This window comes from Myodes glareolus, chromosome X, assembly GCF_982192425.1.
Source record: "Myodes glareolus chromosome X, mMyoGla1.1, whole genome shotgun sequence".
Classification (NCBI taxonomy): Eukaryota; Metazoa; Chordata; class Mammalia; order Rodentia; family Cricetidae; genus Myodes; species Myodes glareolus.
In genome coordinates, this window is record NC_142053.1 from 22,286,889 (window position 1) to 22,310,822 (window position 23,934).

At 39.0% G+C, this 23,934-nt stretch overlaps 1 protein-coding gene and 1 pseudogene across 5 annotated transcripts in view; both read left to right on the forward strand.

Annotated features, from left to right (window-relative positions):
- Nucleotides 1-23,934, forward strand: part of Hs6st2 (heparan sulfate 6-O-sulfotransferase 2) — a 276,205-nt gene that overhangs the window by 42,225 nt on the left and 210,046 nt on the right. The window lies entirely within an intron of this gene.
- On the forward strand, nucleotides 20,665-21,510 carry LOC146889230 (tripartite motif-containing protein 43 pseudogene; annotated as a pseudogene).

Here is a 23,934-nt window from a genome sequence, read left to right on the forward strand (position 1 = left end):
GATTTTCCTTCTTAAAACATGTCTTTTCTTCTAAAAATTTAATGAGGTGCTGCCACTTTTCTAGTATTTTCAGTGGTTGATCATTTTTTTAAGCTGGCACAGAAATGTTTGTAAGTGTTAGTACTTAAAAATACCACAGTAGACAAGAAGAACAAGTCTTGCCCATTTGTCTGGTGCATGTTGTGAGTAGCGGTGGTGCCTGGTGTGCACATAGAACACAAGCCCTGCTCTGCGGGCATTTCAGACATCCATGGATGGCTCAGAGAGAAAGGTTTCGGTCATATCAAGACATTTAACCTCCTCGGCTACTGACCCAGTATGCGGCAAATCGGCCATGGTGTTGGTGAGTCAGATACCCACAACATGGTTCTCTCAGTCCTTTGAGTCTCCCATTAATGGACGAATAGAAAGCTTCCATCATTAGAGGTGTCAAACTACATGTTACCAAGTGTGCATAAGTGAGGCCGGCAAGCTACATTCTTAAGAGCACAATCCTACAATCATGGTAAGGATGTTTCAAGACAGTATCAAACTATGCAGCCCTTGTTGGTATGGAATTGCATTGTAGGCCAGCTTGACTTCCTACTTTGTACTAGATAACAGGCGTGAGCCTCTAAGGCCCCTCACAAGTTCAGCATTCAAAGTAACCCTTGGTGGTTGGAATACAATATTCCTGGCTGTGAGTTCCCATAGAACACAGAAAAGCTCCAGAGCCAGAGAAGTTACATATTTGGTGCTCGTCAGAGGTGGCTCGCTCTCTGCCAGCTCAACGAGTGTATTATAAGGGGGTGGCAATTGTCAGTAGATTCCATAACTCCCTGGTCAATTTAAGTATTTTATGTGGGTTGTTAAAGTGATGATATCATACAAAAAGTACTGTCAGGGAAGCAAATGCTTGCAACATGAAGGTTCCTTAGTCATTCTCACCCCTCTTTGGAAGAGCAGAATGGGATGCACGTAAAGATTTTATCATTGAAGCAAAATGTGCACATGTCATCCAAGATGATTCGTCAATGGGTTTTATTTAATAATTCAATGGAAATAATTCCATGATAACCTAGTGAGCTCAAATTTGAAAGAATAAACGAAAGAACGGCATTTAAGAACAGGCAGTTTGCAGCCTCAATGAGGGGAAAGGCAGAGAATGGAGGTAGCTAATTCAGCTTCCATATGTAAGACCGTGTATATTATGTCTGATTTAGTGGAAGTTTAAAAATGTCTTTGTTTTTTGGGAATTTCACATAATATTTTGATCATATTCTTTTCGCTTTCCTAGTGTCTCCCTCCCCACTCAACTTCATTTCTTTCTCTTAAAAACAATAGTGATAACGACAACCAAAAAGCACACTCACACACACACACACACACACACACACACACACACACACACACACACACTATGGAGTTAGATTTGTGTTGACTAGCTTCTCCTGAGCATGAAGCCTGCCACGGAGTGTGGTTGATATACCCACTCAGTGTCACTCCATTAGAATACAGTGTTACAAAGGGATAAAGAAGAAATGAGAACAGGAATATTAAATGTGGTAGGGGAGGAGGAAGAAGGGGAGGGGAGGAAATATGGAGAGGGATAGCTAACAATTGATTGAATTCCTTTTTTGTCCGAGACAGAGTCTTTCTATGTAGCCCTGGTTGTCCTGGAACTCTTTATGTAGACCAGGCGGCTTAGGGCTCCCTGAGATCCTCTTACTTTTGACTCCCAAGTGCTTGGATTGAAGGCATGTACCACCACACCTGACCTGGTTGATGTTTTTTATTTAAATAATATTATTATTTTCATTTATTTTACATACCAACCAGTTCCTCCTCCCTCCTCTCTTCCCATCCTTTCCCTTTTCCCATCTACCACCCTCCCCATCCACTCCTCCATCTCCATTCAGAAAGGGGCAGGCCTCCCATGGGCTTGCACAATGCATGGTGCATCCAGTTGAGGCAGGACTGAACTCCTCCCCTTAGGGCAAGCTCGGGCCAGGTAATCCAGCATGGAGAACAGGTACTTAGTGTGGGAAGTCTTTCTGTATACGTGTTGCTTTTATTGGTTAATGAATAAAGGAGCTGCTCCTGGCCAATGGCTCAACAGAATATAGCCAGGCTAGAAAAGATATATAGAGAGAGTAGGTAGAGTCATGGAGAAGCCATGGAGCCGCCAGAGGAGAAAGATGAAAGCTGCCAGCTGGAACCTTGCCTGTAGGCCATGAGCCTCATGGTAAAATATAAAAGAATAGAAATGGGTTAATTTAAGATATAAGAGCTAGCTAGCAATATGTTTAAGTGATTGGCCAAGCAGTGATTTAAATAATATAGTTTCTGTGTGATTATTTTGAGGTAGGGCTTACTACTGAGATGAGGGCTTACTGCAGAGATGCAGAAAACAGGCCAAGTATCAGAACTGGGAAGGCCTGTAGGTCTCATTGAATCCAGCCCCTTAATGAATGTATGAGGAAATTGAGGTTCTATGCAGGAAAATAAGTTGTCTTGTGTTGTTCCAGGTTGATTGCAGAATAAAGTATAAGCCACTTGCCAATCTGTTTGTCTCCATTTATATTTAGTATGATTTTGTTATGGAGAGTACTGAAATTAGGGTCATGAGATTCCGAACTAAGTGGCTTGTATGAATTTTGGCTGGCAGTAGGAGTCAGGGTCTGTCTGACTCTAGTCTGTGGACGTAACTATTGGAGCATGTGATCACGTGGGAGGTGAAGGGAACTTAAAAGGGTTTTCAGGAAAGGCCTTTCCTGAAAGTTTCCTGTAAGAAAGTTGTGTTAAGCTGAAGTCTATGGACTCTTGGGGCAGAAGAAACTGTATTAGAGATGGAAGGAGTCAGCTTGGGAGTTGCACAAGCCCTGAGGTAAATTTGTCCTGGGGACTCTTGCTAGGGTCATTCTTTGACAGGCCTACTGCAGTCTGGTACTTTCGGTGCACAAGTGCTCCATTATTGATGGCCCTAACTTGAGAGTTTGCACCATAGGCTCAAGTCATGACCGTTTTCTCATGTCATGACAGCTTGTCTGTCCGCCGTGTTCCCAGTAAGAGCAGGATGAGTCAGAATGCTACAAGTGTGGGCGTATTGGGAAGGGAATGAGTTAGGAAAGGCCTTGTAGGCCCAGCTTACAGGTGGAGAACTGACAGATAGTTCTCTAAAGTTTTCAGGATACACCAGACTACACAGATCCCTAGAAGCATTTTCCTATGACCATCGGAAGCCTGTATTTGCAGAGGCACAGAGATCAAAAGCCAAGAACTACTGGTTGCAAGAAACATCAAATCATCCTTGTCTCAGTTAGGTCCTGGAACAAAGGCATCGAAGGCCAGGCTTTGACTCCTGCCCTGGAACTGTGTTGCCTTTGATTCTTCTCATTTACCTTCCTTTTTAATATGTGATATACATAAAATCTTTAGTTTTTTAAAAAAACAACGTCAAAATTGGGGTTTCATCAAAAGGATCCATAAGACATTTATGTCTTCCCCATTCTCCATCGGATTGCTCACCTCAGTGTTCTCTGCTAGTGATTAAAGAAAAGCACACTCATTGCAAGACTGGGCATAAGTTGCCTTGCACATTATCCACTAACAAAAAGTAATAGCTTCAATATCTTGGCTCTGATTTCTCTTTTTTTCCCCTCCTTGGTGATCACGGCTTTCAAGATTTTGTTGTTCACTGTCCTTCAGTGTTAGCCACTCAGAACTGGTAGAAAAGAACTGGACGTGAGGTTGTTTGGTCTAGTCAAAGACGTAGAAAACACTTTACTAAAATAAGATTCTTGTATTTATTTAGTTCTGTCTTTTTTTCCCCAATTGAAATTCTAAGAACTGTTACCGATATCCTAAACTCCTAGCAAGCCATTTCTCTAAGAATTGGAAAGAAAAGGACAAAATTCACTTATTGTCAGTTAGATTAGGGCCAAATTTGAGGGCTTTCAAGGTCCCAGTGTGGTGAATGGCGGAGTGGATGTGAATGAATATATTGTGAAATCGTGTTCATGCCATCTTCTGTCCAGTGGAGAATGGAGTTTGGGTGGGATGGATGGAAGTGTCTGATGCCTGCATTTACTACCACCCATGTAGCTATTGCAGTGATGAGCACTCTTGGTGGTGGTGTAGGATGATGTATGAAATGCTGCCTCCCTAAGGACCTTGATACAGGGCAGAGGTGATTACAAGAAATCATTGCTGCTGCTATAATGTTCCGTATACCAAGATTAAACCACTAGATGAAGTAATGTGCTTTTTTTTTTTTTTGAAAAGCAGCTGGAAGGAAACCAGGATAATACTGCCAAGTGAAATATAATGCTCCAGGGGACAAAAAGAAGATACTGTAAACTTAAAAACATTGCAAAACTGACCATCTGTGTTATATATTAAACCACAGCTTTTCAATTTGTTATGGTTTGAAGAATGACTTCATAATGTGTGCCACTTCCCCCTACCTTCCTCAGGCCCAGGGGAAAAAAATTCTACTTTCGTAAGTGCACTTAACCAGTTTTTTTCTCTATTTCAGTTTTTTTAAGTTAAAATCAGCAGTCCTTAATTAAGGCATTCTGCTTGTTTCTTTGCATTGAGCCCTACCATGTAGTAGTCTCATTACTAAGTTCACATCAGCACCAGTGTGTAGCCACCCACCATGCCATGAATCAAATCAGTGTAGAGCTGACAGCTGAAAACCATCTTTCTGCCAGGACTCAGGAAGCAAGAGTCTCTTCCACTTATTTTTGGGAAACTCTGAGGCAGTAGCCCTGTTTCCTTTTTTTTCCCTGCTACAGGTGGAGACCAGAGCTCTGTATGCATTGTGTTATGGTGTGTTTGACAACCAAATTCCTGCCGCAGCTCTAGTAGCTCCATCTTGATAATACCTTAAATGTATTTTACTTAATTAGGATAGAATTGTCTCAAGCAGAAAATCACACTTATATGTTAGCTAGGATGTAACACCTTATAACTAACTATCCACTGTCTCTAAACAAAAAAGACAGCTCTGTACTTTCTTGGGATTTCTACGGGGCTGGCTTTGAAACACTTGTAATTTGGGAACTAGTCTTTCCAGGCTCTTTGATAGGTTTATAGGACTCTGAAACTTTGCTAGTTCTCCTTTTTGAAAAGCACAACTTTTTGGAACAGAATTTACGTTACTATATAGTTCACACATTAAAGGGGAAAATTGCATTTTAGAGGGTATATTCACAGGGTTGTGAATCAAAAGAAAAAGATTTTTATTACTCCCTGAAGAATTCCCACAAGTCTTTATACTCAGCCTTTCCATTCTTCAAAGCCCTAGACAACTACTAAACTGCTTTCTGTCTATTTGTTTGTTCTCTACATTGAACATAAATGGACTCACAGCATACACAGTCTTTTATTCCTGGCTTCTAGTTCAACTGTGTTGCAGTATCTCTTAGTGTTTCATTCCAATTTGTTACTGAATGACATTCCATTCTGTGGACATACCACAGTTTATTTATCCATTCAGTAGCTAATGAGCATTTGGGCTGTTTCCTGTTTTTTGACTTGTGCATAATACTTCACTAAACATTGTGTATAGCCCTTGTGAAGAGACAAAGTTTAGTTTCTAGTAGAGTTGTTGGGTCATATGGAGTCTCAATGCTTAAACCTTTGAGGAAGCATTTTATACTCCCACCAGCCATATATAGGTACCCAGTATTTCTATATCCTTGTCAGTTCTGGGTACTATCGCTCTAATCAATTTTCATCTTACACTCTAGTGGATATGTAATGATATATAACTGAGATTATAATTTGTGTTTTCTGTTGAATACTTATGTTAATCATCTTTTTTATCAGACTACTAGTCATTTGTATGTTTTCTTTGGGGGAAATATTTGCTTAAGTTTTTTTGCCTACCAAAAATTGTACCCCTGTCTTTTTAGTTAATGAGCTGTAATTATCCTTGATATATTCTAGATGTGTTTCCACAAACTGAAGAATTTGTAAAAATGTTCTATCATTCTGTAAGTTAGCTCTCCATTTCCACCCCTGCAGTGCTGGGGATCGAACCTGGGGCCCCTCACTCTATCCCTGAGCTGTAGTCTCAGTCTTCTCTTTCACTTTCTTGGTGGTGTTCTTTGAAACCCAAAAGGTTTACATTTCGATGTACAATTTCTTTATTCATTTTTCTTTTGTTATTTATTGGTTTTATAGCTAAGAAGCCATTGCAAGTCATAAAGATTTAGAGCTATGTCTTTTAAGACATGTATAGTTTTGGGTCTCCACTTATTTGTGTGTAATGTTTCAAGTTAAATTTTGCATATGGTATGAACTTCATTACCTATAGAGAATTAATGGGTTATTGTTACCATCTAAATTTGCAAATCTTACAAGCCTATTGTTGAATGTTTGATCCCTCGCTTGTAGTACTAGCTGGGGAGGAAGTAGAAGCTATTGGAAATGGGGCCACACCAGCAGAAGTAGGTCACTGAGCTGTGTCCCTAGGACCTCAATACTGCCTTGGTCCTTCCTGTTCCTTCCACTCTGCTTCCTGGCTTTGACTGCTTCTGTCACTTGTTTCCACCATGGTGATACCCTGCTCCACTGTAGAAATAACTGAGACCACAAGTCAAAACGTGTCCTTCCTCCCTTGTTATTCATATCAGATATCTTGTCATGGTGATGAAAAGAAGCACTAATGCATAGAAAAATTGCTCTCAGAAAAGTGGGGTTGTTGCTGTGACTATTAGACAGTGTGCTTCAGAAGTGTTTGGAACTGCTTTTGTGGGAGGGATTAGGACAAGCTGCAAAGGCAAGCTAGCCACAGCCCAGAGTGCTATAAGCAGAGTCTGATGGATCCTTCTAGTGGAAGCTCAACAGATCAGTATGCCTATAGGAATGATAGGAATGTACACAGAAAGGACTGCTCGGGTGGTTTCAAATGGCAGCAAGGACCTATTGAGAACTGCATCATTTGTGTTACGTCCTGGCCAAGAAATTCTTCTGATTTTGTCTATGCCCTGGGGGTCTACTGGAAACTGAGGTATTTTTTTTACTTGTGTTTCTATTATTATTACTATTATTTCTCTCTCTGTGTGTATGTGTGTATGTGTGCATCTACTTGATATAAGACATGTGTTTCACAGCACATTTGTGAAGATCCCAAAACAACTTTGGGGGAGTTGGTTCTCTTCTTCCAACTTTGTGGGGATCAAATTCTAATTGTTAGGCTTGTATGACAACTGGCTCTACCCACTGAACCATTTAGCTGACTCAAGAAGTTGAGTTTATAGATGGTGGATTATTTAGTCAGGCTGTGGTATGAATTTTTGGTGCCTTATTTTTTCTTTGTTTATGGTGAGAATCAGAAGCAAAGGAGAAACACAAAGATTTGAAAAGCTTTCAGTTTGGTCAAAAAAATATTTATGCAAACTTGGGTCAGTGATAATCTGGTTGCCTGTGTATTGTATTCCAGGAAAATAAGAACAATGATTTGGAGACATTTGAGGAGTTGGCTTTCTTGGTGTGGTGGTGGTGTGTGTGTGTGTGTGTGTGTGTGTGTGTGTGTGTGTGTGTGTAGAGATCTCTAAGGTATTGTGATCCCAGATGACCACATTAGAAAACTGGGTTTTGATTCTACTGCATGGACTGACTTTGTGGGAGCCTGGTTTGTTTGGATGCTCACCTTTATAGACCAGGATGGAGGGGGGAGGACCTTGGACTTCCCACGGGGCAGGGAACCCTGACTGCTCTTAGGACTAGAGAGGGAAGGGGAAGAAGGGAGGGGAAGGGAAAAGGGAGGCAGGGAGGAGGTGGAAATTTTTAATAATAAATAAAAAAAGAAAGGGAAAAAAAGCATCTGTCCAGGTTTCCCATCTAGACACAAGTTAGTCCATGATTTAAAGGATTCCAGCTCTAAGGTGAGCTGGCAGCAGGTCTTTGTATCATCTATATGAAAATATTTTACAAGCATGCAGGAAGCAAAGTGTTATAGAGTAATGCCAGAAATTGGATAAGAGATGTGCGAGGAATGGGAAAGATCTTAAGGGAGTGTGAGAAGGCGAGAATGTTGTCCATGGAACATGAGAGCAGGAGGGATGTTATCCAGGAGGCACGAACAAGAGGAGGGTGGGGGAGTAGGGTTGGGCATTCGGCAAAAGCAGGTGAATAGGAATAAAGTATGGCATGTGTATATGAAAGTGTCATAATGAAACTCATTGCTTGGTATGGTAACTTAAAAATAAATTCAGACGAAAGACGTATGAGGTCATGGAGGTCTCCACCTAGATTTCAAAGGAAGTCCTAGGAGTCTAGCCGATGTGACAAGGTCAGAGTCCCTGCTTGTGAACCTTGCGAGGACAGTACATGTGTGGAAGAAACCTAAGCTGCAGTAGAGATTTATGGAAGTCAAAGATGGCAGGAACAGAGAACTTCTGGTGAAGAAAAGCCCGATGCAGTGAGCACATTATTAAAGGGGAAGTGTAAATCAAACTCCACCCAAATATAAAGTATGATTCTACTGATAGAAAGCAGATGAACGTGAGAGACTAGCCTGCATCAGGTGGTGAATCTAGAGAGCAGGAGATAAGAGGGAACAAGAGGAAGACAAGAGCCTTCACTATATCGTCACGTCTGAACTGATGTCCAAGTATGTTTCTTCTAGTTTGGTAAGAGTAAAGAAAGATAGCACACAGGAATGATTCCCAGAGCTGTGGACCATTGGAAGCCAGCTCCTACCACCTCTCTCTAACTTTTAGCATTCTACCTTGAATTATTATAGCATTTTACCCAAGGTCTGAAAAGCATGCAACAGTTTATTTTAATTTTCTTCCTCTCAGCATTTTTACTATTTTCACCATATTCTACATGTTATATAGCACGTAGTATAGCACAGTTAAATTGCCAGCTATATTTTAAATAATTAAAAGACCCAAACCCAGATACTTAATAGTTATTCATCTAACTGTCAATTATCATGTGATTTGTTCCTTCTTTTGTATCCCTACTAGTCTCCTTTTTTCTACTAAGGTTACTTTATTTTTTTCTAAATTGTGGTCTTCCAGATGTGAATTTTCCTTTAAAGACAGGAAAAGAAATGAGTGAGGATTGAAATGAGAGATATAAAGCTATGATTACTAATATGAGCATTTAGCAACTTCCAAAATCCAATAAAATGTTGCTGCATCAACAGTAAATGACTGAAGAAAAGTTTGACTTAAGTGAATTCCCACAGAATACTCCTTATTTCACCTTAATTTTGGAAGACTACAATGATAAAGCATCCTCCATCTATGCCAGCAGTTCACACCCATTCTTGTATAGCTAGGATGGCCTTCATGGCCTCTGATGGAAAGTATGATGTCATTCTTTGTTCCTCTCAATGAACTTTCTTAGTTTTACTTATACTTATTTGGATTGGAATGTTCTATAGTATGTTTTTCTCTTTTTTTTCTTAATGTGTAGGGCCCGTTAATATTCTAAAAGTTGTGCATTTACAGTTTTTAGAAGATATTCAGAATTTACTCCTTATTTTTTCATTATCTTTGAGAACTTTCATTATAACATTTGATATTTTGTCACACATGTTTGTGTGTGTGTGTGTGTGTATGAGAGAGATAAAGATAGAGAGAGAGAGAGAGAGAGAGAGAGAGAGAGAGAGAGAGAGAGAGAGAGAGAATATGCATGTGCATTTGGAGACAAGAAGTCAATAATGGACATCTTTCTCTATCATTCTCTCCCTCATTTTTGAGAGGTTCTCTCTCTGAACCCGGATCTCACACATTCAGCTAGTCAGTGAGCTCTGAGGATCTATTTCTCTTGTCTTTTCCACAGTGCTGTGGTTACAGATGCATGCTATCGCTCCTGGCTGTGGTTTCCTATGCAAGCTATTGCACCTTGCTTTTATGCAGGTGCTATGGATCTGAGTTCAGAACTTCATGCTTGTCTGGCAGTCACTTTACCCATGGAGCCATCTTTTCAACTCAGTATCACTTTCTTTCTATTGAAGCTTAATTTTATGCTTTGTTGGGGTCTTTAACCTGGGGCTACTTCTATCTATTCCTGAGGCAATACACTTTTGAGGAGTCTATTTAATGTCTCCAGAAAGACATGAATTACTCTTGTTCCTTGTTCACTTCATAAGGATTGATTCTCTGTTTTTTTTTTTAAGTAGCAATTCTTCCCTTGATCTTGAAATCTATGTAGATCAGTGCTTCCCTGACAACATGAAGGAATTCATCTAAATATACCTAATTTCTCTTCTGTATAGTTCTGTTCTCTGTGGTACCATTCCTTATAGTAAACTTTAAAATCTTTTTGGCCTCTCCATACATTAATGTCTGGGGTTCATTTAGATTATCTCTCTTTGTACTATAGCATGAAAACCCTCGATGAGCAATGTGGGCTGTTTTATGGTGCCTAACTTTTTTCTCTTCTCTAAAAGGGTACATTTTTGTGTTGGCTGTTATTGGTGATCTGAAAGCCACATTTTTATAATATGTTGTACAGTTTTATAGCTCTTATTCCTTTTACTCCATCGTGATAGAAGTGGAATTTGTTGACATGTATTTTGTGTCTGAGTGAATTTACAGTTTTGCTTTCCAAGTGCTAGTATCTTTGACTTATTAGTATTATTAGTATGCACTGTAGCCTCTTTCTCTCTCAATATACATATATATGTTTCCTAGGTTAATGTACATGTAAAAGTACACTGTCTTTTCTCTTAGTATTTGGTATAGGAGTAGTATTCCTAATTCAGAAGTCTGAACTCCAACAGTTTGTGAAATCTGACTTTTTTTTTGAGTTATAAAACAATGACCAAAACGTTTAAAATTTGGGAACATTTCTACTTCAGAGTTTTTCATTAGGGATGTTCTCCTGGTAAAGTCTATGTAACTGATACAAAATCTGACCACCCCCAACCAACCTGAAATAATTTTGGCCCTGAGCAATTTGTATGCAGAACTCTCAACATGTAGACATGTGTTATATTTGCTTTGCTACTTTGAACCTCTCTCATTGTTTACAGCCCAGCACATTTATACTTATATTAGAGTTTGATCACAATTCCCAATCATGAAATATTATTTGAGCTTTGAGTTTGTCATAGTACTCTCTTTTTTAAGGCAATATATCTTAATGGTACTTAATATTTTTTCTTAATTCATGTAAGGATTTTCCAGATGATTGCATTAGAATGATGATATTGTAGAAGCAAAATATATGCCTGAAGTATATAAATAGTTTTTATCAAGGTCATGTACCAATGACTGAAAGTAGATGGAGTTACTTTTCTTCTCTTCACAACAGATTAAGCATTAGGAATATAGCCCAGTGGTTGAGTGATTATCCAGCATGAACAAATCACTATTTTTGCGCCCTAGAGTCACATGACAACAGATTAGAATCTACAGGCCAATGTCCAGAGACTGAAGGGAAGTTGATAGTAGAGGAAGGAAGCAGATGAATTTACCAAATAGCCAAATGCCAGAAAATTGTCTCTATGTCAATATCATTATTAACACATTATCATTAGAATAGTGATATGTATTCCCAAAGACCTTAAAAGAAATTATATGTAAAGTTCTCATGCAATACAAGACATGTAGAATGTGTTGAACAGTTTGTGTCTGTCTGTCTGTCTATCTATCTATCTATCTATCTATCTATCTATCTATCTATCTATCTATCATCTCTCTCTCCCTTTCTCCCTCCACACTATGCTATGTATATACAAGTATATAAATGAATGAAAAGGCTAAATTACATTCATTATAAGTCATAGATGTCAAAGATGTAGTTAGACAATTTTAGAACAATTTCAACGAAAGTAGAGTTTAAAAATCATTTAGGTTCACAGAGAAGTACAGTCAGTTGTCACAAGCAGTACTACTTTTTCCAGTGAGGCTGGGGACATGAGTAGCCATTGTATTTAAGAACTTCTATGTCAACATAGTCAGATTAATGAATATATTTCAAAACAAAGTAATGTAAAAGGTACCTCCTTCTAGGTAGCACGATCCCTGTGTTCAACGTTAAATGACAGTAAGGAATAAGAAGTTAGAGGATGAAAATTTTGATTTAATTGATTGGAATGATGGAGTATGAAAAGAGAGACAAGAAATAAGAGGAGCATTTGATTTTTTCTTTATTTTTTATGACTGAAATAAAGTTGACAGCATTTGAAGCGGAATGTAAAAATATAAACTCATTGTTTTCTTGACAATAATCTGGTTTTTGTGTGTGTGTGAAGCTAGACGTTCTGATATTTAGCCTCTTATTTGATCCCCTTGGAAACTTTATTGTGTTTTAAAAATGAAGCATGTTTGTCTCCTGGTAATCTTTTCTTTTCTGAAAATAGCGTTGTTGTTCTTGTCATTTGAAAGCTTCCGTGACTGTGTGCTGATACCGTAGCCTCAAAATGGACTTCACAATGGAAGCTATGATTCACTCAGAAGCATTTTTGGTTTTTAAAATAATTTTAAAATTGAGTTTATAGTATAATCACATCATTTCCTCCTTCCTTTCCTTCCATTCTCTTCCCTTCCATTTCTTTTTCTTTCCCCTTCCCTTCTTTTTCTTTCCCCTTCCCTTCCCTTCCCTTCCCCTCCCTTCCCTTCCCTTCCCTTCCCTTCCCTTCCCTTCCCTTCCCTTTTCCTTCCCTTCCCTTTTCCTTCCCTTCCCTTTTCCTTCCCTTCCCTTTTCCTTTCCTTCTCCAAATCTTCCAATATACCAATTTCAAATTTGTGGCCTCCTTCTCTCTCTCTCTGTCTCTCTCTGTCTCTCTGTCTGTCTGTTTCTCTGTGCGTGTGTGTGCATGTGTGTAATTTTAGTGTGGCAGACAAAACACACCAAAAGGATATTTCTTGTCATTGGTTAGTTCTGCATGAAGTCTCTGGGATACAATAGGAAAATTTGGAGAATAGAGATTTGAGTTTTGGGCCTGAACTTGTCTCTAACCCTTAAGAAACTAGATACTTAAGGAATTATATAATCAGGCCCCCAGCAAGCTCTGTGCATATACCAAAAAGATTTCTGACTTGGTGGTATTTTATGGGCCACAGTGTCATTTTCATTTTCCTCCTCTCTTTCTTGGCTGAAGGCATATCATCTAGATGTAGCTCCCCTCTTCCCTTTCTACACCCCACATTACCCGTAAATATCTTGCCTGGCTTGGGAAGAATTCTATTGAGCTTCAGTAGACAATGTTCTTTGTCTGCCATTTGAGCTGGTTCATGCTTCAGTTCTTTTCTAGTGCCCAGAGGTATACAGCTGACAGATGCTCAGGTCAGAAGAGCCTTAGGGCCCTAATTTTTCATGTCTAAGCCCCTGGAGCCATCTGTGCTACTTATTTCTCCTAGAGAAATTAAACACTGTTCCTTTTATCATTCCAACTATATGAACAAGGGGATTTTAAAAGTTTTAGTAATACTAGCTCATGACAATTGCTAAGATGTAGTCACAGTTTTATTTGTGGTTCTTGTGATAGAATCAATGCTAGACAAATGCTCTAAAAGGACCCAAGATGTAACAAATAACTTGACCATAGCAATAACTACTGTTTATCAACTGATACTCATGCCGGACACAGCTATGTTTTGAAGTTCTGTAGAATTGAGGAGGGGCCTAAAAGAGCTTGAGGGATTGCTACCAGTAGGTGCCAGCTACTAGAAGAGTTGAAGTCAGAACTTTGGGTCTCTTTGTACCATGCTGTGGGAGCACATTCCGCTCCTTCAGCCAATAGCCTTTAAGATACCAGCCCACTTCGGTGTGGTCTCTTATACTGTAAAAGCAGCAGTAAACATGTGCCTGCTCTTTTGCTTCTGGCTGCTAAACTCTGTTCCTGTTCATGCAGAGGATTGTTGTCTAGGACAGTGATCTATAGATTAATAGAAATGGGTTAAATTAATATAAGAGTTAGCCCATAAGAAGCTAGAGCTAATGGGCCAAACAGTAATTTAATTAATATAGTTTATGTGTAATTATTTTGGTTCTGGGTGGCTGGGGTGAACAAGCGGGCCCTCCTCCTACAAATTGGTGCTCCAGCATGGTCAACTAACTCCATGTAAAACTTGAGAGGACTTGAAAAGGAATTCTAGACCAAAAAAAATAGAGTTTAACACAGTTTCTTGATGTTTGCTGGCAGCTTGCTGCAGCTCCTTTAAGAGAGATTTTCCTGACTCAGTTACAGTGGAAAAAGTGGTGGTTTTGAAATGCTGGCTCTCTGGTGTAGGACTTTCTTCTGTTTGTGTGCTGTTTTCATTGGTTAATGAATAAAGAAAGTGCCTTGGCCTAGTTGATAGGGCGGAACTTAGGTAGGCAGGGAAGACAGAACTGAATGCTCGGAGGAAGAGGGACAGAGTGAGAGAAGCCATGGATTCTCTGCCTGAGATGGGAACTGGTTAGAATCTCCAGTGAGCCACAGTCACATGGCGATACACAGATTAATGGAGATGGGTTAAACTAATATATAAGAGTTAGCCAATAAGAAACTAGAGCTAATGGGCTAAACAGTGTTTTAATTAATACAATTTCTGTGTGATTTTTTTCGGGTGTAAGATAGCCAGGTGGCCAGGACAAACAAGCAGCTTCTCCTTGCAACAGTTTTCTGGGCTATGCTGCCAGCACGACCTCTGCCGTTTTCAGGAGACTGAGCATTTGAATGGGGTTTGTGAGTAGACTGCTGTAGCTTGCGTAATGGTGACATGGACTGGCTGTGTGCTTGAGACTAGGATGGTGTGCGAGGCTCAGAGGCATAAGTGGCTCTACAAGACTGGACTGTGCAGAGTGAACAGGAATGGAATAGGAGGTTCTTCTGTCTATGTGTTGCTTTCATTGGTTGAATAAAGAAGCTGCCTTGGCCTTTTGATAGGGCAGCCTTTAGGTGGGTGGAGTAGACAGAACAGAATGCTGGGAAGAAGGGAGATAGAAAACCGACATGGAGCTACCAGGTCAGACATGCTGAATCTTTTCCCATAACCCACGACCTCATGGTGACATATAGATTATTAGAAATGGTTTGAATCAAGATGTAAGACTTAGCCCATAAGAGGCTAGAACCAATGGGCTGGGCAGTGTTTAAATGAATACAGTTTCTTTGTGATTATTTCAGATGTAAGCTAGCAGGGCAGAACGAACAAGGGACCCCCTCTCTATCAACACAGGAAATGCCATATATATCATAGTAATAGCACAGCTTAAGTTTTTAGACTGGGCATGCAAACAGGTGGTCCTGTATTACCCCTGACAATGGTGCAGCTGAAGTTTTTAAGAAGTGCTTAGCATTTTTTAAAATTTTTTTTTTAAATTTTTTTTATAATTTATTTATCTTTCTTTTATGTTCATTGGTGTGAAGGTATCAGACCCCTGGAACTGAATTTTCAGACAGTTGCGAGCTGCCATGTGGGTGCTTGGAATTGAACCCGGGTCCTCTGGAAGGGCAGTCAGTGCTCCTAACCGCTGAGCCATTTCTCTAGGCCAGCACTTAGCATTTTAAGAAGTGCTCCTGGACAGTAAAGAATTACAGATTCATAATAGGACAGATTTAGACATAGAAGTCCTCTAAATGAATCATGGTGTTTGATAAATGTATATAGGCATGGAAGAGAAAAGAAAAAGAATATAGAGAGAATATAGAGTCATAAAATAAAGTTAATGCCTTAAAAAAGGTTAAGGTCTTTAAAGAGACAGTATAGATAGTCATAAATTAAAAGGAGTAAAGAAAAATAAGCCATGTAAAAAGGGAAAATTCACCGAGCCTGGATTATGTGTATTATTGTGTTTCTTTTGATTTTTTGACTGTGAAGGAGCTAAGTACAGAGAGACATTTCATTGTTTGGGCTGCTAAGCTAAACCAACATGATAAAAGTATCTTATTTCAGAATTTGGGTCTAAGGATATGGTGCTTTAGAAAAGATGCTCTTCTGTTGTTTTCACAGAAGATGAGAACCTGTGGATTGTTTCTAGACCAATATGATTTCATGGAACAAACCCCCCTGAAAGATTGCTGTGAACACTCCCACAAAGAAAATACTTTACCCAACTGCTGACTGAGATGAACCTAGTATACAGGATACAGCATGAAATACCTGATTTGCAGCACCCCAAACAGCAGGAAACAGTATGAACAGAACTACACCCATATTCCAAAATATTGTTTATGATTGTTTGTTTACATTTAAAAGGTGATATGATGTAGATATAAATAATTTGCATCGGTGTGGATCTTGATTTCTTGATACAAATTTAAGATCAATTTTGTTATAGTGTGTATATGGATATTTCTGCTCTTGATTAAGGTGTGTGATTGTTTAGTTCATTTAAAAATGTAATGTATAATTAAAAATATAGGTTAATAGATAATAATCTATAACAGTCAAGCTTGTAGTCATGTTAGTTAGATTTCCTAGATATACAGAGATATATTTCAGTTAGATAGGTATTCTTCAAATCTTTCAGAGACCTTCAGAATATGGCATTTAAAATGTTTAAGAACTTAAAACTTTTCATGACAGTGAGACACATCTACTCCTGGCAGCCCGAAGCTACTTCAAGAGGATGATGGGCATTGAAGAGACTCCTTATGGAGTTGGTTAGTCATTTGGGCAAGAAACTGCTCTTGCCTGGACTGCTTCATGATATGCTATAAAAAATGGATATGCAGAACCCACAGAAATGACTACTGAACTTGCCTAAAGGTGAGATGATCCTTTGGGGTTCCTACTTCATGAAAGAATCTGTGAGATATTCTGCAGGATACAGAAAAAGTGACTGGCAAACTTCCAATATAGACAGAACTGTCTCTGAAATTTCCTGCTTCATGGAAAAGTCTTCTGAACACTATAGACCTGTAGGCTGAAGATGGGTGCCTACAATGCTACAGAAGAACTTTGGGTAACTGTGCAGGCAACGAGATGTCTCTGCCAATTCTAGAGTTTTGGAAGTTGCTTACAATGTACTTCCTGTTCACTTAGGTAATATCATATCCCCTGGAGTCTTTGATGGAGTTGAAAAATTTATAGTTATAGTTACAGTTTTTCTTAGTTATGATAAAAAATAAAGTAGATATAAATATCATAACTGTAATTCTTGCTAGAAGTTTACTATGTTAAAGCCTTCCTTTTTTTTAAAACAGAAAAGGGAAAATGGTGTGGGAGGTCCATCTATCTGTGTGTTTCTTTTCTTGGTTAATGAATAAAGAAACTGCATTGGCCTGTTGATAGGGCAGAACTTAGGTAGGTGGGGGAGACTTAACTGAATTCTTGGAGGAAGAAAGCAGAGTCAGAGAGACACCATGGAGCCACCAGAGTCAGACATGCTGAATCTTTGTCTATAAATCACTGCCACGTGGCAATATACAGATTATTATATTAATAATAATATACAGATTAATATACAGATTAATAGAAATGGGTTAAATTAATATAAGAGTTAACCACTAAGAAGCTAGAGCTAATGTGCCAAACAGTGTTTTAATGAATATGGTTTCTGTGTTTTTATTTCGGTTTTGGGCAGCCAGGACAAACAAGCAGCCTTCTTGTTACAGTACCACATCTCATCCATTGTGCTGATTTGACATCTATGTGTATATCAGCGTTTCTGAAATACAGCACATGTGCAGATCACCTGAGAATCTTGAAAATTACAGCTTCTGGATTCAGCATTCCTGGCATGAGTTCTGGGATCCTGGGTTTCTATGAAGTGATTTGTTGGCACTTATGCTATTGAACATATATAAAATACATAAGTATGTATTAGCAGAAATCCATGGCAAGTCAACAGTCTCATAACCTAATTGGACATTTTTAAAAGTGTTGAAGTGATGTCATAGAACACAATTTTCTTTGCTTTTAACAACCATATTAAACATAAATTTCTAATTTATGGAACATTTTATATTCTTTTAGTGAATATTTTTGTTGTTTAAATTTAGGTAAGAAAATTTACTAGATGGTGAGACTTTTGCCCTGTGTTCTAATTTCGTTTTTGTTGCTGTGATAAATTTCCTTGGCAAAATAGGTTGCTTTTTCACACAGCATCATGGTTTTTAATTTTACTTATATTGTTGTATCAGTTATATCATGTATCAGTATTTTTTCCTTTTATGATTGAATAATATTCTATTATGCATATGCCATAGATAGTTTTTCCATTATCAGTGGATGGATGGTTTATGGATTATGGATAGTGTTAGGAATGTCTCTGTTTATTTCCTTGCATGGGTGTGTACCTTCATTTACTTTACATTTACACTTTGGAGGAGATTATTAGGTTATTTGGTAGATGTATATGTTATTTTTAGGAAGTCTTTTGAATATTTTCCCAAGTGACTGTACCATTTAACTTTTCAACAATGGTCTCTTTTGCACTGTGCTAGTTCATCACATGCCAACCAAAATGTTATTATCTGCCATTGTTACTTCAGTAGATGTATAGTGACCTCTCATTTTGTCTTTTATTTAATTCATTGTTTAATGGCAAGTGGACATTATGTGTTGATAAGCCATTATATCTTCTTTGAAATGAGCAGTCAAATATTTTTTCTCAGTTACAGTTGGCTTGTGCTCTTATTAGTATTCTATAAATTGTTTATCTCTTCTGCCTGTGGCCAATTCTGTCTTTCTTTATGTGTAGTACCCTGCTTTTGCCTTCACTTTTGAAGGATAGTTTTACTACATGGAGAATTCTTGGTTCACCAGTTTTGTCTCAATATTTTGAATGTTATTGTGCTGTCTACTGTCTCCAATGATACAGATAAAATCCCAGCCACTTATTGTATTGATTCTCCTGTGTATATACGATTTCTTTCCTCTCTTGCATCCTTCTAAATTTCCCTTTCCTTCAGAGGGGGAAGAAATTGTACTCGGGCTTTGTGGAAGGCATCCAAGTATGTAATTCTAGCATGTTCTTGTCTTCATATTAATCTCCTCCTGTCCTTTTTCCCCCTTTGCCCTGTGAATGGTTTTGTACATGAAATTCTTTTTGTTTATCTTTCTTGAAGTTCTGCATGCTTTCATTTGTAAGTTAGTATTCTCAATCACATTTGGGAAATTTTAACCATTATTTCTTCTTATACATGTCTCTGCTTTCCTTCTGAAACTTTCATTAGCATAACAATTGATGTTGACCCACATATCTCAAGTCTGGTATTTTTAATCTTATCATTTTCTTCTTCAAGTCAGACTACTTATTTTTAATTTACATTCCACTTATTATTCTTTTCTCTGCCATCTGAATCTGCTTGTTCGAGCCTCTCTAGTACATTTTAAGTTTCTCCTATTTGAATTTCACAGTACAAACTTTTAATTTGCTTTTATCAAAAATTATTTTCTTTTTGATATATTTCCTTTTATTACATATTTGTTCTTGTTTTTTACACACATTCTCATTTATTTCTTTTTAATAAAGCTTCATTGGTAGGACTTTTTAAAATTAATTAATTAATTAATTTAAAATTTCCACCTTCTCCCACCCTCCCATTTCCCTCCCCTTCCCCCTCCCCCTCCCCCTCACTCTCCAGTCCTAAGAGAAGTCAGGGTGCCTTGCCTTGTGAGAAGTCCAAGCCCCCACCCCCTCCATCCCAGGAAGGTGAGCATCCAAACAGACTAGGCTCCCAAAAAGCCAGTACATGCAGTAGAATCAAAATCCAGTGTCATTATCATTGGCTTCTCAGTCTGCCCTCATTGTCAGCCACATTCAGAGAGTCCGGTTTGATCACATGTCTAAGCCAAATTTCTTAGCAGAATAAAGACTCATGTGGTTAGCAAAAGAGAGATATACAGTAAAGATATACTCAGATGAAGTAAACATCTAAATGATTCACAGTGTGATTAAAATTTATTTAGTCTTGGGAGAGAAAAGGAAAAGGATAAAGTCCTTAAAATAAAAAAAAGACCCTAGTCCCAGCACTAGGAAGGCAGAGGCAGGCAGATCTCTGTGAGTTCAAGGTGTGGTGGCTCAAACCTTTAATCCCAACAGCTGAGAGCCCGAGGCAGGCAGATCTCTGTGAGATCAAGGTGTGGCATCACACACCTTTAATCCCAACACTTGAGAGGAGGAGGCAGAAAGATCTAATAAACTAAAAACAATAAAAATAAAAGAAAATAAAAGAAACCATGGGGTGCTGTGGGACAATGGTCTTTATCCTCTCAATTGTATTTTAATAAAACGCTGGTTGGCCAGTAGCCAGGCAGGAAAAATAGCCAGGGAGACCAGAACAGGAGAATTCTGGGAAGAGGAAAAGGTCAATCTGTAGTTGCAATCTGGACTCAGAGGAAGCCAGACACAGTGCAAACAAGATGTGACTACCTTGCCGAAAAAACTACTCAGACATAGTAGACAAGAATTATATGCTAATATAAGTTATAAGAGTTAATAAGAAGCCTGTGCTACTAGGCCAACCAGTTTAAGATTAATGTCGACCTCTGTGTATTTCTTTGGGATTTAAGGATTGTTGGAAGGGGCAGGACAGAATCCCCAGTCAACAATGGGAGGAAGTGGGCGTGACCTTAAGAGACTATATAAGGACACTCCTGGGCCCAGCCTAGCCCATTCTTTACCAGAGCAGGCAGAGTGTGTTTCCACACGTTCTGGATCCAGAGACTGCTAGATTTATCACCTCCGAACATTTAAGTTTTAACCACAGAGCAGAGCTAATACTGTGGTATCTCTCGTAAACACTGCTGAGTCTAGAGACAATTCCTTGGAGAAATGGAGTCAGGCCTCTCACAAGCCTTCCAGGAAGAGCTCACCTCCCTGATCTGCCGGAGCTACCTTACAGACCCAGTCACCATAAGCTGTGGCCACAGCTTCTGTCGAGCCTGCCTCCACCTTTCCTGGGAAGACAGTCCTGCCCATTGCCCTACGTGTAGGGAACCATCCCAGCAGAAGGACTTCAGAACGAGCATTGTTCTGAAGAAGCTGGTGTCCATCGCCAGACAAGCTGGCCTCATGAAGTACCTGATCTCCGAGGAGAATAAGTGTGTGATCCACAAGGAGACCAAGGGGATCTTCTGTATGGAGAACAGCATCTACCTCTGTCGACTCTGCTCTGACTCCCATGAACACAGAGGTCACAAACACTGTCCCATTGAAGCAGCTGCTGAGGGTCAAATGGGGAGACTTCTGAAGCAAATGGAATCATTGTGGGAGAAGATCCAAGAAAATGAAGAGAATCTGGAGGCAGAGAAAGGGATGATAACTCTGTGGAAGAACTGCTTAATTCTAAGAGAAGAAAAAATAAGGGCAGAGTACAGGACATCTTATCCAGACCTCTCTGAACAGGAAGAAGAGCATATTGAGTGTATGAGAGAAGAAGGCAATTATTATTTAGAGAAACTCCTGGAAAGTGAAGCCATGATGGTTGAAAAGAGCAAGCAACTAAGAGAAATGTATCAGGAGCTGATGGCGATGTCCCAGGAGCCACATGTGGTACTGCTGCAGGATTTTGATGACATATTCAGAAGGAGCGAGTCAATACAACTGAACAAACCCCTGGCCATGAAACCAGAACTCTATGTCCTAGCCTTCAGGGGACTGGGTCAAAGATACATCTAGTTCAAAGGAGAGTGTCTTCATTGATGAAATCACCACAGCACATATTTTCTTTGAAAATCTAACCATACTCCACTAGAGGATGAACCTATTTAATGTCATGAGAAGATTCAGGTTTAGACCTTGGCAACAGGATACACCTGTGTATCCTGCTGGAGTGTGTCTGACCTCCTGGGGATCACAGAGCTTCATCTCAGGGAAATATTACTGGGAACTGGATTTGGAGAACTGTTGGAACTGAACTGTAGGAGTCTGTACAGAATCCGGGTTAAGGAATATAAACCAAGCATTTGAAACTGAGGGTGCATCCCTTGTTTCCTGTGTGAAGGAGAGTAATCAAAAAATTATCTGGTCAACTGTAAATATATGAAATGAGCCTAAGAATGTACATATATTAATAAATTTGCTTAAATGTGTGTGTGTGTTTATACATGAAAAAGGATGCTAGAAAAGGAGAGGGAAGAAAGGACACACACAGAGGAAGGGAGAGAGACAGGGAAGGAGGGGAACAGACTGAATGAGGAGTGGAGAGGAAAGCAGAAGAGGGGAGTGAAGAGAGAGAAGGGAAGAGGAGAGCAGGAGAGATCATCCTAGGAAAGTGGGTAGCACAGATGATGAAGACCTCACCTGGAAGAAGATACCTAAGAGGAAGGGCTAGCTCTGCTGGGTGTCCAGCCATTACCAAAGAGAAAATCAACAGGAAGAGCTGAAAGAACATCAGAGCAGAGTTCTCAATAACCCATGGCTTTAAAAATGACAATTATTTATTCACCAATTGAGATTTCCTAGATGTGCATATCAATGTTAAACCTGCAACTTTAAATTTTTAAAATAAGACTGAATCATGTTTATGTGCTGACAAATATAGTGCTAAAAAGCACTGTATGTTATTGATTTCTTAGAATTGTTGATTGGCATTTTTCTTCAGGGAAAAGCTATTTTAATTTTGTTTCCTTTTTTAAATAGGAAATTTTAGGTATTTATTTAAAATAGAGCAATAAATAACTTTAAAATAGCAATATAAGCTGTCATATTTTAAGCTTGGTGTAGTTTAAAAAGGAAAACATTCAAATTTCTTTTTATTTATTTTTCCATTCAAAAATTTATATTTCCTCCCCTCCTCCCATTCCCCTTCCACTCCCCAACTCGCCCTCCTCCCTCCCCCTCCCTTCTTTTTTTTTCCCAAAGTTTATTAAATTATAAAAGTTTCCATTTCCGCTCCTCCTTCCAACACCCTCCCACTCCCCCCTTCCCCTCCTCCTCCCTCTCCATCCCTAAGAGCAGTCAGGGTTTCCTGCCCTGTGGGAAGTTCAAGTTCCTCCCCGCTCCCTCCAGGTCCAGGAAGGTGAGTATCCAAACAGATTGGATCCCCAAAATTCAGTATATGCAGAGGAAACAAGTCCCAGTGTCATTGTCAATGGCTTTTCAGAAAGACTCCATGCCAGTCACATTCATAGAATCCAGCCACATTCAGAGAATCTGGTTGGATCACGTTTCCATAGAGAAGTCTGGTGTAAGTCTGATAGGTTTACCTTTATAAGTCACTTGACCTTTTTCCTTTGCAGCTCTTAATATTCTTTCTTTAATCTGTGTGTTTTGTGTTTTGATTATTATATGGTGAGGGGACTTTTTTTGATCAAGTCTATTCGGTGTTCTGTATGCTTCTTGAACCTTCATGGGAATATCATTCTTTAGGTTGGGAAAGTTTTCTTCTATAATTTTATTGAATATATTTTCTGGGCCTTTGATCTGCAGTTCTTCTCCTTCTTCAATCCCTATTATTCTTAGATTTGTTTTTTTTTATTGTGTCCCAGATTTCTTGAATGTTTTGTGAAGAGAATTTGTTGGATTTGCCGTTTTCTTTGACCAGAGCGTTTATTTTCTCTATGGTATCTTCAGAATCTGAGATTTGTTCTTCTATCTCTTGTATTCCATTGGTTATGCTTGATTCTGTAGTCTCCGTTTGTTTACCTAGGTTTTCCATATCCAGCTGGTTCTCTGTTTGTGTTTTCTTCATTGCCTCCAGTTCAGTTTTCAATTCTTGAACTGTTTCTTTTACCTGTTTGATTGCTTTTTCTTGGTTTCTCAGGGTATCATTCAATGATTTACTTATTTCTTCAAACTTTTTGTTATACTTCTCATCCATTTCTATACTCATTTCTTCAAACTTTTTGTTATACTTCTCATCCAGTTCTTTAAGGGAGTTATTCATATCCTGTTAAGGGACTCTATTGCTTTCATAATGGCACTTTTTCCCACTTCTTCTGGGTTAAGGTGTTCAAGTCCTTCTATTGTAGGGTCGTTGGGATCTGGTGTTTTCATGTTGTTTTTCAGATTGTTGTAGGAGTTCTTGCCTTGGCGTCTGCCCATGTCTTCCTTCAAATGCTCTCTATTGGATCTTCTGGTACCGGGTCAGGTTCCCTTGTT